General features: G+C 38.6%; 1 non-coding gene across 1 annotated transcript; it reads right to left on the bottom strand.

The window, feature by feature from the left end:
- Positions 1-2,941: 2,941 nt before the first annotated feature.
- LOC148553855 (small nucleolar RNA R71) lies at positions 2,942-3,049 on the bottom strand. The gene has a single exon (XR_015893825.1). It is a non-coding gene; the product is annotated as a small nucleolar RNA R71 (small nucleolar RNA).
- Positions 3,050-10,054: the final 7,005 nt, after the last annotated feature.

The raw sequence follows: 10,054 nt of genomic DNA, 5'->3' as shown, positions 1-10,054 counted from the left end.
CATAAAGCCAGCCATGGAAAGGAATGAGACTGATTGGATGAAGATAGCAGGAAAGCAGAGGTTCAGAGGAACGAAAAGCATCTCCATTCGCTTATCTGAAATTCCTACCAATGATTTACATAAGTATCTCTATCCCTATTTTATTATATAATATTCGAAAACACCATTATCACTTTATATCTGCCTGACTGAGATTTACAAGGTGACCATAGCTTGCTTCATACCAACAATCTCCGTGGGATTCGACCCTTACTCACGTAAGGTATTACTTGGACGACCCAGTGCACTTGCTGGTTAGTTGTATCGAAGTTGTGACAATTATGAATTAAGATCAGAGCACCAAGCTTTGGAGCCATTACCAGGATTTGTTCGAGCCTGGAGATCACAATTTCGTGCACCAAGTTTTTGGCGCCGTTGCCGGGGATTGTTTGAGTTTTCGGCAAGCTTTTGGTCCGGTAACATCAGTGCCAGATTCCCTTTTGATCCGGCAACAGCACCAAGTTTTTGGCGCCGTTGCCGGGGATTGTTTGACTTTGGACAACTGACGGTTCATCTTGTTGCTCAGATTAGGTAATTTTCTTTTTATTTTCTTTTCAAAAATTTTTCAAAAATAATTTCAAAAATCTCTCATCTGTTTTCGAAAAAAAAAATAAAAATGTTTTCAAAAAATTTCATTCAAAATTTTTAAGAATGAATTCTAGTGTTTCATGAAGCATGTGAAGCCTGGCTGGCTGTAAAGCCATGTCTAAATTCTTTTGGACTGAGGCTTGCAATTTGTTATCAAAGAGCAATATACTCTCGTGTTAAAGGCTAAGGCTTGGCTGGCCATTGGCCATGTCTAGTGTTTTGGACTGGAGCTTTCATTGAAAGCTTGGCTGGCTAGTGAGCCATGTCTAATTCCTGGACTAAAGCTTTAGACTAAGAATGCAAGATTCCTGGAATTCATATTAAAAATTTTGGAATCCTTATTTTTCTTTTTCATATAATTTTCGAAAAAATATAAAATAAAAATCCAAAAAAATTAGAAAATCATAAAAATCAAAAATATTTTTCTGTTTCTTGTTTGAGTCTTGTGTCATGTTATAAGTTTGGTGTCACTTGCATATGCATCTAGCATTTTTCGAAAATATCATGCATTCATAGTGTTCTTCATGATCTTCAAGTTGTTCTTGGTAAGTCTTCTTGTTTGATCTTGATGATTTTTTTTGTTTTGTGTCTTTTCATGTTTATCATATACATTCTTGAATTCTTAGTGTCTAAGCATTAAAGAATTCTAAGTTTGGTGTCTTGCATGTTTTCTTTGCATTAAAAATTTTTCAAAATTATGTCTATGATGTTCATCTTGACATTCAAAGTGTTCTTGGTGTTCATCTTGACATTCATAGCATTCTTGCATGCATCACATGTTTTGATCTAAAAATTTCATGCATTGCATATTTTTCATGTTTTTCATAAAAATTTCAAAAATCAAAAAAATATCTTTCCCTTTTTCTCTCATCAAATTTGAAAATTGAGTTGACTTTTTCAAAAGTTTTTAAAATCAAGTTGTTTCTCATAAGTCAAATCAAATTTTCAATTTGAAAATCTTATCTTTTTCAAAATCTTTTTCAAAAATCAAATCTTTTTCAAAATCCTTAGTTATTTTCGAAAATTCCAAAAATATTTTTCAAAAATCTTTTTCTTATTTTTATACCAAATTTTCGAAAATAACATAATCAATTAATGTTTTGATTCAAAAATTTGAAGTTTGTTACTTGCTTGTTAAAAAGATTCAAACTTTAAGTTCTAGAATCATATCTTGTGATTTCTTATGAATCAAGTCATTAATTGTGATTTTAAAAATCAAATCTTTTTCAAAACTAATTCCTATCATATCTTTTCAAAAATATCTTCTTATCTTATCTTTTTCAAAAATATCTTTTCAAAATATCTTTTCTAACTTCCTAACTTCTTATCCTTTCAAAATTTGTTTCAACCAACTAACTAACTTTTTGTTTGTTTCTTAACTTTTTCAAAACCACCTAACTAACTCTCTCTCTCTCATTTTCGAAAATATCTTCCCTCTTTTTCAAAAATTTCTTTTTAATTAACTAATTATTTTTATTTTTGATTTCAAAAAAATTTTTCGAAAATTACTAACACATTTTCAAAAACCAATTTTCAAAAATCACTAACTCCTTTTCAAAAATAATTTTCGAAAATTCCCTCTCTCTCTCTCATCCTACTCTATTTATTCATATCCTAACATCTCATCTCACATCTCTTCTACCCGTACAGTTGTGTTTCTTCCTTTACATCACATTCTTTGTCTCCCCCTCTTTTCTTCCACTCACAAAGGGATCCCTATACTGTGGTATAAAGGATCTCCATTATTATTATTATTTTTCTGTGCCTTCTTCTTTGTCATATGAGCAGGAGCAAGGATAAGAACATTCTTGTGGAAGCAGATCCAGAACCTGAAAGGACTCTGAAGAGAAAATTAAGAGAAGCTAAATTACAACAATCCAGAGAAAACCTTTCAGAAATCTTCGAACAGGCAGAGGAGATGGCAGCCGAAAATAATAATAATGTAAGGAAGATGCTTGGTGACTTTACTGCACCTAATTCCAATTTACATGGAAGAAGCATCTCCATTCCTGCCATTGGAGCAAACAACTTTGAGCTGAAACCTCAGTTAGTTTCTCTGATGCAGCAGAACTGCAAGTTTCATGGACTTCCATCTGAAGATCCTTTTCAGTTCTTAACTGAATTCTTGCAGATATGTGATACTGTTAAGACTAATGGAGTAGATCCTGAAGTCTACAGGCTCATGCTTTTCCCTTTTGCTGTAAGAGACAGAGCTAGATTATGGTTGGATTCTCAACCCAAAGACAGCCTGAACTCTTGGGATAAGCTGGTCACGGATTTCTTAGCCAAGTACTTTCCTCCTCAAAAGCTGAGCAAGCTTAGAGCTGATGTTCAAACCTTCAGACAGAAAGAAGGTGAATCTCTCTATGAAGCTTGGGAAAGATACAAACAGTTGACCAAAAAGTGTCCTTCTGACATGCTTTCAGAATGGACCATCCTGGATATATTCTATGATGGTCTGTCTGAGTTATATAAGATGTCATTGGATACTTCTGCAGGTGGATCCATTCACCTAAAGAAAACGCCTGCAGAAGCTCAAGAACTCATTAACATGGTTGCTAATTACCAGTTCATGTACACTTCTGAAAGGAATCCTGTGAATAATGGGACGCCTATGAAGAAGGGAGTTCTTGAAGTTGATACTCTGAATGCCATATTGGCTCAGAACAAAATATTGACTCAGCAAGTCAATATGATCTCTCAGAGTCTGCATGGAATGCAAGCTGCATCCAACAGTACTCAAGAGGCATCTTCTGAAGAAGAAGCTTATGATCCTGAGAACCCTGCAATAGCAGAGGTAAATTACTTAGGTGAACCTTATGGAAACACCTATAACTCAACATGGAGAAATCATCCAAATTTCTCATGGAAGGATCAAAAGCCCCAACAAGGCTTTAATAATGGTGGAAGAAACAGGTTTAGCAATAGCAAGCCTTTTCCATCATCCACTCAGCAACAGACAGATAACTCTGAACAAAATGCTTCTAATTTAGCAAATCTAGTCTCTGATCTATCTAAGGCCACTGTAAGTTTCATGAATGAAACAAGGTCTTCCATTAGAAATCTGGAAGCACAAGTGGGGCAGCTGAGTAAAAGGATCACTGAAATCCCTCCTAGTACTCTCCCAAGCAATACAGAAGAGAACCCAAAAGGAGAGTGCAAGGCCTTTGACATAAGCGCCATGGCCGAACCTGAGAGGAGAGGAGAGGACGTGAATCCCAAGGAGGAAGACCTCCAGGGACGTCCAGTGATCAATAAGGAGCTTCCCTCTGGGGAACCAAAGGACTCTGAGGCCCATCTAGAGACCATAGAGATCCCATTGAACCTCCTTATGCCCTTCATGAGCTCTGATGAGTATTCCTCTTCTGAAGAGAATGAGGATGTTACTGAAGAGCAAACTGCCAAGTTTCTTGGTGCAATCATGAAGCTAAATGCTAAATTATTTGGCATTGATACTTGGGAAGTTGAACCTCCCTTGTTCATCAATGAACTAAGTGATCTGGATCAACTGACATCGCCTCAGAAGAGACAGGATCCTGGAAAGTTCATAATACCCTGTACCATAGGCACCATGATCTTTAAGGCTCTGTGTGACCTTGGTTCAGGAATAAACCTCATGCCCCTCTCTGTAATAGAGAAACTGGGAATCTATGGGGTGCAAGCTGCTAAAATCTCATTAGAGATGGCAGACAGCTCAAGAAAACAGGCTTATGGACAAGTAGAGGACGTGTTAGTAAAGGTTGAAGGCCTTTACATCCCTGCTGATTTCATAGTCCTGGATACTGGAAAGGAAGAGGATGAATCCATCATCCTAGGAAGACCTTTCCTGGCCACAGCAAGAGCTGTGATTGATGTTGACAGAGGTGAAATATTCCTTCAATGGAATGAGAACTTCCTTTTGTTTAAAACTCAAGGATCTCCCTCTGCAACCATGGAGAGGAAGCAGAAAAAGCTTCTCTCCAAGCAGAGTCAACCAGAGCCCCCACAGTCAAACTCCAAGATTGGTATTGGGAGGCCACAACCAAACTCTAAGTTTGGTGTTGAACTCCCATATCCAAACTCTAAGTTTGGTGTTGGAGAGTCTCAACAAAGCTCTGCACATCTGTGAGGCTCCATGAGAGCCCACTGTCAAGCTATTGACATTAAAGAAGCGCTTGTTGGGAGGCAACCCAATGTTTATTTGTCTAACTATATTTTTCTTAGTTATGTGTCTTTATAGGTTCATGATCATGAGGAGTCACAAAATAAATATAAAAATTGAAAACGGAATAAAAAACAGCAGAAGAAAAATCACACCCTGGAGGAGCATCTGTCTGGCGTTCAAACGCCAGAACAGAGTATAGTTCTGGCGCTGAACGCCCAGACTAGGAGCATCCTGGTGCTGAACGCCCAGAACAAGCATGGTTCTGGCGTTCAACGCCAGAAATGGCAGCAAAGGGGCGTTGAACGCCCAAAATGGGCACCAACCTGGCGCTGAACGCCCAGAGTTGTGTGCAAGGGCATTTTACATGCCTAAATTGGTGCAGGGATGTAAATGTCTTGACACCTCAGGATCTGTGGACCCCACAGGATCATCTCAGGATCTGTGGACCCCACAGGATCCCCACCTACCTCATCATCTCTCTTTCCATTCATGATCATCCCTTCTTTTTTTCCATTTACCACTCACATCCATACACCCACTACCTTCAAAAATTCAACATTTCTCTCCCACCCAATCCCACCCATATGGCCGAATACACACTCCCATCCATCTCCTCCATATCTTCTTCTTATTCTTCTATTCTTTCTTCTTTTGCTCGAGGGCGAGCAACATTCTAAGTTTGGTGTGGTAAAAGCATAGTTTTTTTGTTTTTTCCATAACCATTGATGGCACCTAAGGCCAGAGAAACCTCTAGAAAGAGGAAAGGGAAGACAAAAGCTTCCATCAAGGGTCTATAGCTCAGTGGTAGAACATTTGACTGCAAATCAAGAGATCCCTGAGATACCTCAAGGGATACATTTTCTTCCACACAATTATTGGAAGCAACTAAGGGTGGAACATCAAGAGCACTCCATCATCCTTAATGAAATCAGAGAAGATCTAAAAGCACTGAAGGAGGAGCAACAAAGGCAAGGAAGAGACATAGAAGAGCTCAAGGACATCATTGATTCCTCAAGAAGGAAATGCCACCATCACTAAGGTGGATTCATTCCTTGTTCTTAATTCTTCTGCTTTTCGTTTTCTATGTTATGTGCTTATCTATGTTTGTGTCTTCATTACATGATCATTAGTAGTTAGTAACTTTGTCTTAAAGTTATAAATGTCCTATGAATCCATCACCTCTCTTAAATGAAAAATGTTTTAATTCAAAAGAACAAGAAGTACATGAGTTTCGAATTTATCCTTGAACTTAGTTTAATTATATTGATGTGGTGACAATGCTTCTTGTTTTCTGAATGTATGCTTGAACAGTGCATATGTCTTTTGAAGTTGTTGTTTAAGAATGTTAAATATGTTGGCTCTTGAAAGAATGATGACTAGGAGACATGTTATTTGATAATCTGAAAAATCATAAAAATGATTCTTGAAGCAAGAAAAAGCAGCAAAGAACAAAGCTTGCAGAAAAAAAAATAGGCGAAAAAAAAATAGAAAGAAAAAGAAAAAGCAAGAGCAAAAAGCCAATAACCCTTAAAACCAAAAGGCAAGGGCAATTAAAAAGGACCCCAAGGCTTTGAGCATCAGTGGATAGGAGGGCCTAAAGGAATAAAATCCTGGTCTAAGCGGCTAAACCAAGCTGTCCCTAACCATGTGCTTGTGGCGTGTAGGTGTCAAGTGATAACTTGAGACTGAGCGGTTAAAGTCAAGGTCCAAAGCAAAAAAAAGAGTGTGCTTAAGAACCCTGGACACCTCTAATTGGGGACTTTAGCAAAGCTGAGTCACAATCTGAAAAGGTTCACCCAATTATGCGTCTGTGGCATTTATGTATCCGGTGGTAATACTGGAAAACAAAATGCTTAGGGCCACGGCCAAGACTCATAAAGAAGCTGTGTTCAAGAATCATCATACTGAACTAAGAGAGTCAATAACACTATTCGAAATCTGAAGTTCCTATAGATGCCAATTATTCTGAACCTCAATGGATAAAGTGAGATGCCAAAACTATTCAAGAGGCAAAAAGCTATAAGTCCCGCTCATATGATTGAAGCTCTGTTTCATTGATAGTTTGGAATTTATAGTATATTCTATTCTTTTTATCCTATTTTGATTTTCAGTTGCTTGGGGACAAGCAACAATTTAAGTTTGGTGTTGTGATGAGCGGATAATTTATACGCTTTTTGACATTGTTTTTAGTATGTTTTTAGTAGGATCTAGTTACTTTTAGGGATGTTTTTAATAGATTTTGTGTTAAATTCACATTTCTGGACTTTACTATGAGTTTGTGTGTTTTTCTGTAATTTCAGGTATTTTCTGGCTGAAATTGAGGGACTTGAGCAGAAATCAGATTCAGAGGTTGAAAAAGGACTGCTGATGCTGTTGGATTCTGACCTCCCTGCACTAAAAGTGGATTTTCGGGAGCTACAGAACTCGAAATGGTGCGCTTCCAATTGCGTTGGAAAGTAGACATCCAGGGCTTTCCAGCAATATATAATAGTCCATACTTTGGCCAAGAATAGACGACGTAAACTGGCGTTCAACGCCAGCTTTCTACCCAAATCTGGCGTCCAGCGCCAGAAAAGGATCCAAAACCAGAGTTGAACGCCCAAACTGGCACAAAAACTGGCGTTCAACTCCACAATTGGCCTCTGCACGTGCAACACTTAAGCTCAGCCCAAACACACACCAAGTGGGCCCCGGAAGTGGATTTATACATCAAATACTTACTCATGTAAACCCTAGTAGCTAGTTTATTATAAATAGGACCTCTTACTATTGTATTAGGCATCTTTGGATTACCTTATGATCCTTTGATCACGTTTTGGGGGCTGGCCATCTCGGCCATGCCTGGACCTTCACTTATGTATTTTCATACGGTAGAGTTTCTACACTCCATAGATTAAGGTGTGGAGCTCTGCTGTTCCTTAAAGATTAATGCAAAGTACTACTGTTTTCTATTCAATTCTTCTTATTTCGCTTCTAAGATATCCATTCGCACCCAAGAACGTGATGAAGGTGATGATTATGTGTGACGCTCATCATCCTTCTCCCTTATGAACGCGTGCCTGACAAACACTTCCGTTCTACATGAAATAAGCTAGAATGAATATCTCTTAGATCTCCTAACCAAAATCTTCGTGGCGTAAGCTAGAATGATGGCGGCATTCAAGAGAATCCGGAAGGTCTAAACCTTGTCTGTGGTATTCCGAGTAGGATTCAATGATTGAATGACTGTGACGAGCTCCTAACTCGCGATTGCAGGGCGTTAGTGACAGACGCAAAAGGATAGTAAATCCTATTCCAGCATGATCGAGAACCAACAGATGAATAGCCGTGTCGTGACAGGGTGCGTGAGCATATTATTCACTGAGAGGATAAGATGAAGCCATTGACAAGGGTGATGCCTCCAGACGATTAGCCGTGCCGTGACAGGGCATTGGATCATTTTCCCGAGAGATGACCGAAAGTAGCCATTGACAGTGGTGATGTATCACATAAAGCCAGCCATGGAAAGGAATGAGACTGATTGGATGAAGATAGCAGGAAAGCAGAGGTTCAGAGGAACGAAAAGCATTTTCATTCACTTATCTGAAATTCCTACCAATGATTTACATAAGTATCTCTATCCCTATTTTATTATATAATATTCGAAAACACCATTATCACTTTATATCTGCCTGACTGAGATTTACAAGGTGACCATAGCTTGCTTCATACCAACAATCTCCGTGGGATTCGACCCTTACTCACGTAAGGTATTACTTGGACGACCCAGTGCACTTGCTGGTTAGTTGTATCGAAGTTGTGACAATTATGAATTAAGATCAGAGCACCAAGCTTTGGAGCCATTACCAGGATTTGTTCGAGCCTGGAGATCACAATTTCGTGCACCAATGTTCAACGCCAGGAACACTATTTCCTTTTGGGCATTCAACGCCCTTGGTGGTGTCCTCCAGGAACACTATTTCCTTTTGGGCGTTCAACGCCCTTGGTGGTGTCCTCAATTGGGCGTTCAACGCTAGGGATGGATACCCCTTCTTGGCGTTGAATGCCAATGACATTCCTCTTTGGGCATTCAATGCCCTCAGAGACGTCTTGGATGTCAGTCTGGTGTTTCTCTGTTAGCTTTTCCTTCTTGTTGTACTGAGGTTGGGTGTTTAAAAGTTTCCCACTCTTCAATTGAATAGCCTGGCATTCCTCTGTTATCTGCTTAGTTAACTGCTGCCTCGTTTGACTCAGTTGGGCATCTACATTCCTGTTAGAAGCCTGAGTTTCTCGCAAATCCTTTTGCAATCTAGTAGTTGCTGGGTAAGGGCGTGAAGTTGCTGAGTTAGTGGGCTATCCTGTTCTGGAGGGTTAGATTTAATAGATATTGCCTTATCCTCTCCTTTCATAGAAGTCTCAACAGATGAGTACAGATGTTGATTAGTGGCAACTGTCTCAATAAGCTTGTGAGCCTCTTCAATGGTCTTTCTCATATGTATGGAACTACCAACAGAGTGGTCGAGAGACATTTTAGCCATGTCTGAAAGTCCATAGTAGAAGATGTCTAATTGTACCCATTCAGAAAATATTTCAGTGGGACATTTTCTTAGGATCCTTCTATACCTCTCCCAGGCATCATAAAGGGATTCACTATCTCCTTGTTTGAAGCGTTGGATGTCCAGTCTCAACTGGGTCATCTTTCTTGGAGGAAAGTATTGATTTAAAAACTTGTCTACTAACTGTTTCCAAGTTTTCAAGCTAGATCTGGGCTGCTTATCTAACCACCTCTTTGCTTTGTCCTTTACAGCAAAAGGAAAGAGCAATAGTCTGTAGACATCTTGGTTTACCCCCTCATTGTGTACTGTGTCAGTAATCTTTAAGAAATCTGCCAAGAACTCTGTAGGTTCTTCTTGTAGAAGTCCAGAATACTGGCAGTTTTGCTGCACTAAAATAATGAGTTAAGGGTTTAGTTCAAAGCTACTTGCTCTTATATGGGGTATGCTAATACTTCTTTCATAGAAGTCAGCAGTGGGGTTTGTGTAGGACCTCAGAGTTCTTCTGAACTCTTCATTTCGATTTGGGTTCATGACGAAGAAAGGTAGGAGAAGGAGAAGAATTAAGGAATAAGATGTAAATTGTAATTAAAATATTTTTGTTTTTATTTTATTTATTAATTAAATTCAAAAATAAAGGTTAATTAATTAAAAAGAATTGAAAATTAATTATTGATTTTTGAAAAAGAAGAGAGGAAAATAGACGAAAAGATTTCGAAAATTAGAAGAGAGAATAATTAGTTAGGAAGTT

The sequence above is a fragment of the Arachis ipaensis genome, chromosome B7 (genome assembly GCF_059453495.1).
Source record: "Arachis ipaensis isolate K30076 ecotype BB chromosome B7, ASM5945349v1, whole genome shotgun sequence".
Taxonomy (NCBI): Eukaryota; Viridiplantae; Streptophyta; class Magnoliopsida; order Fabales; family Fabaceae; genus Arachis; species Arachis ipaensis.
Note: the sequence above shows the minus strand (reverse complement) of the source record. Positions and strands in the feature narration are given on the sequence as shown.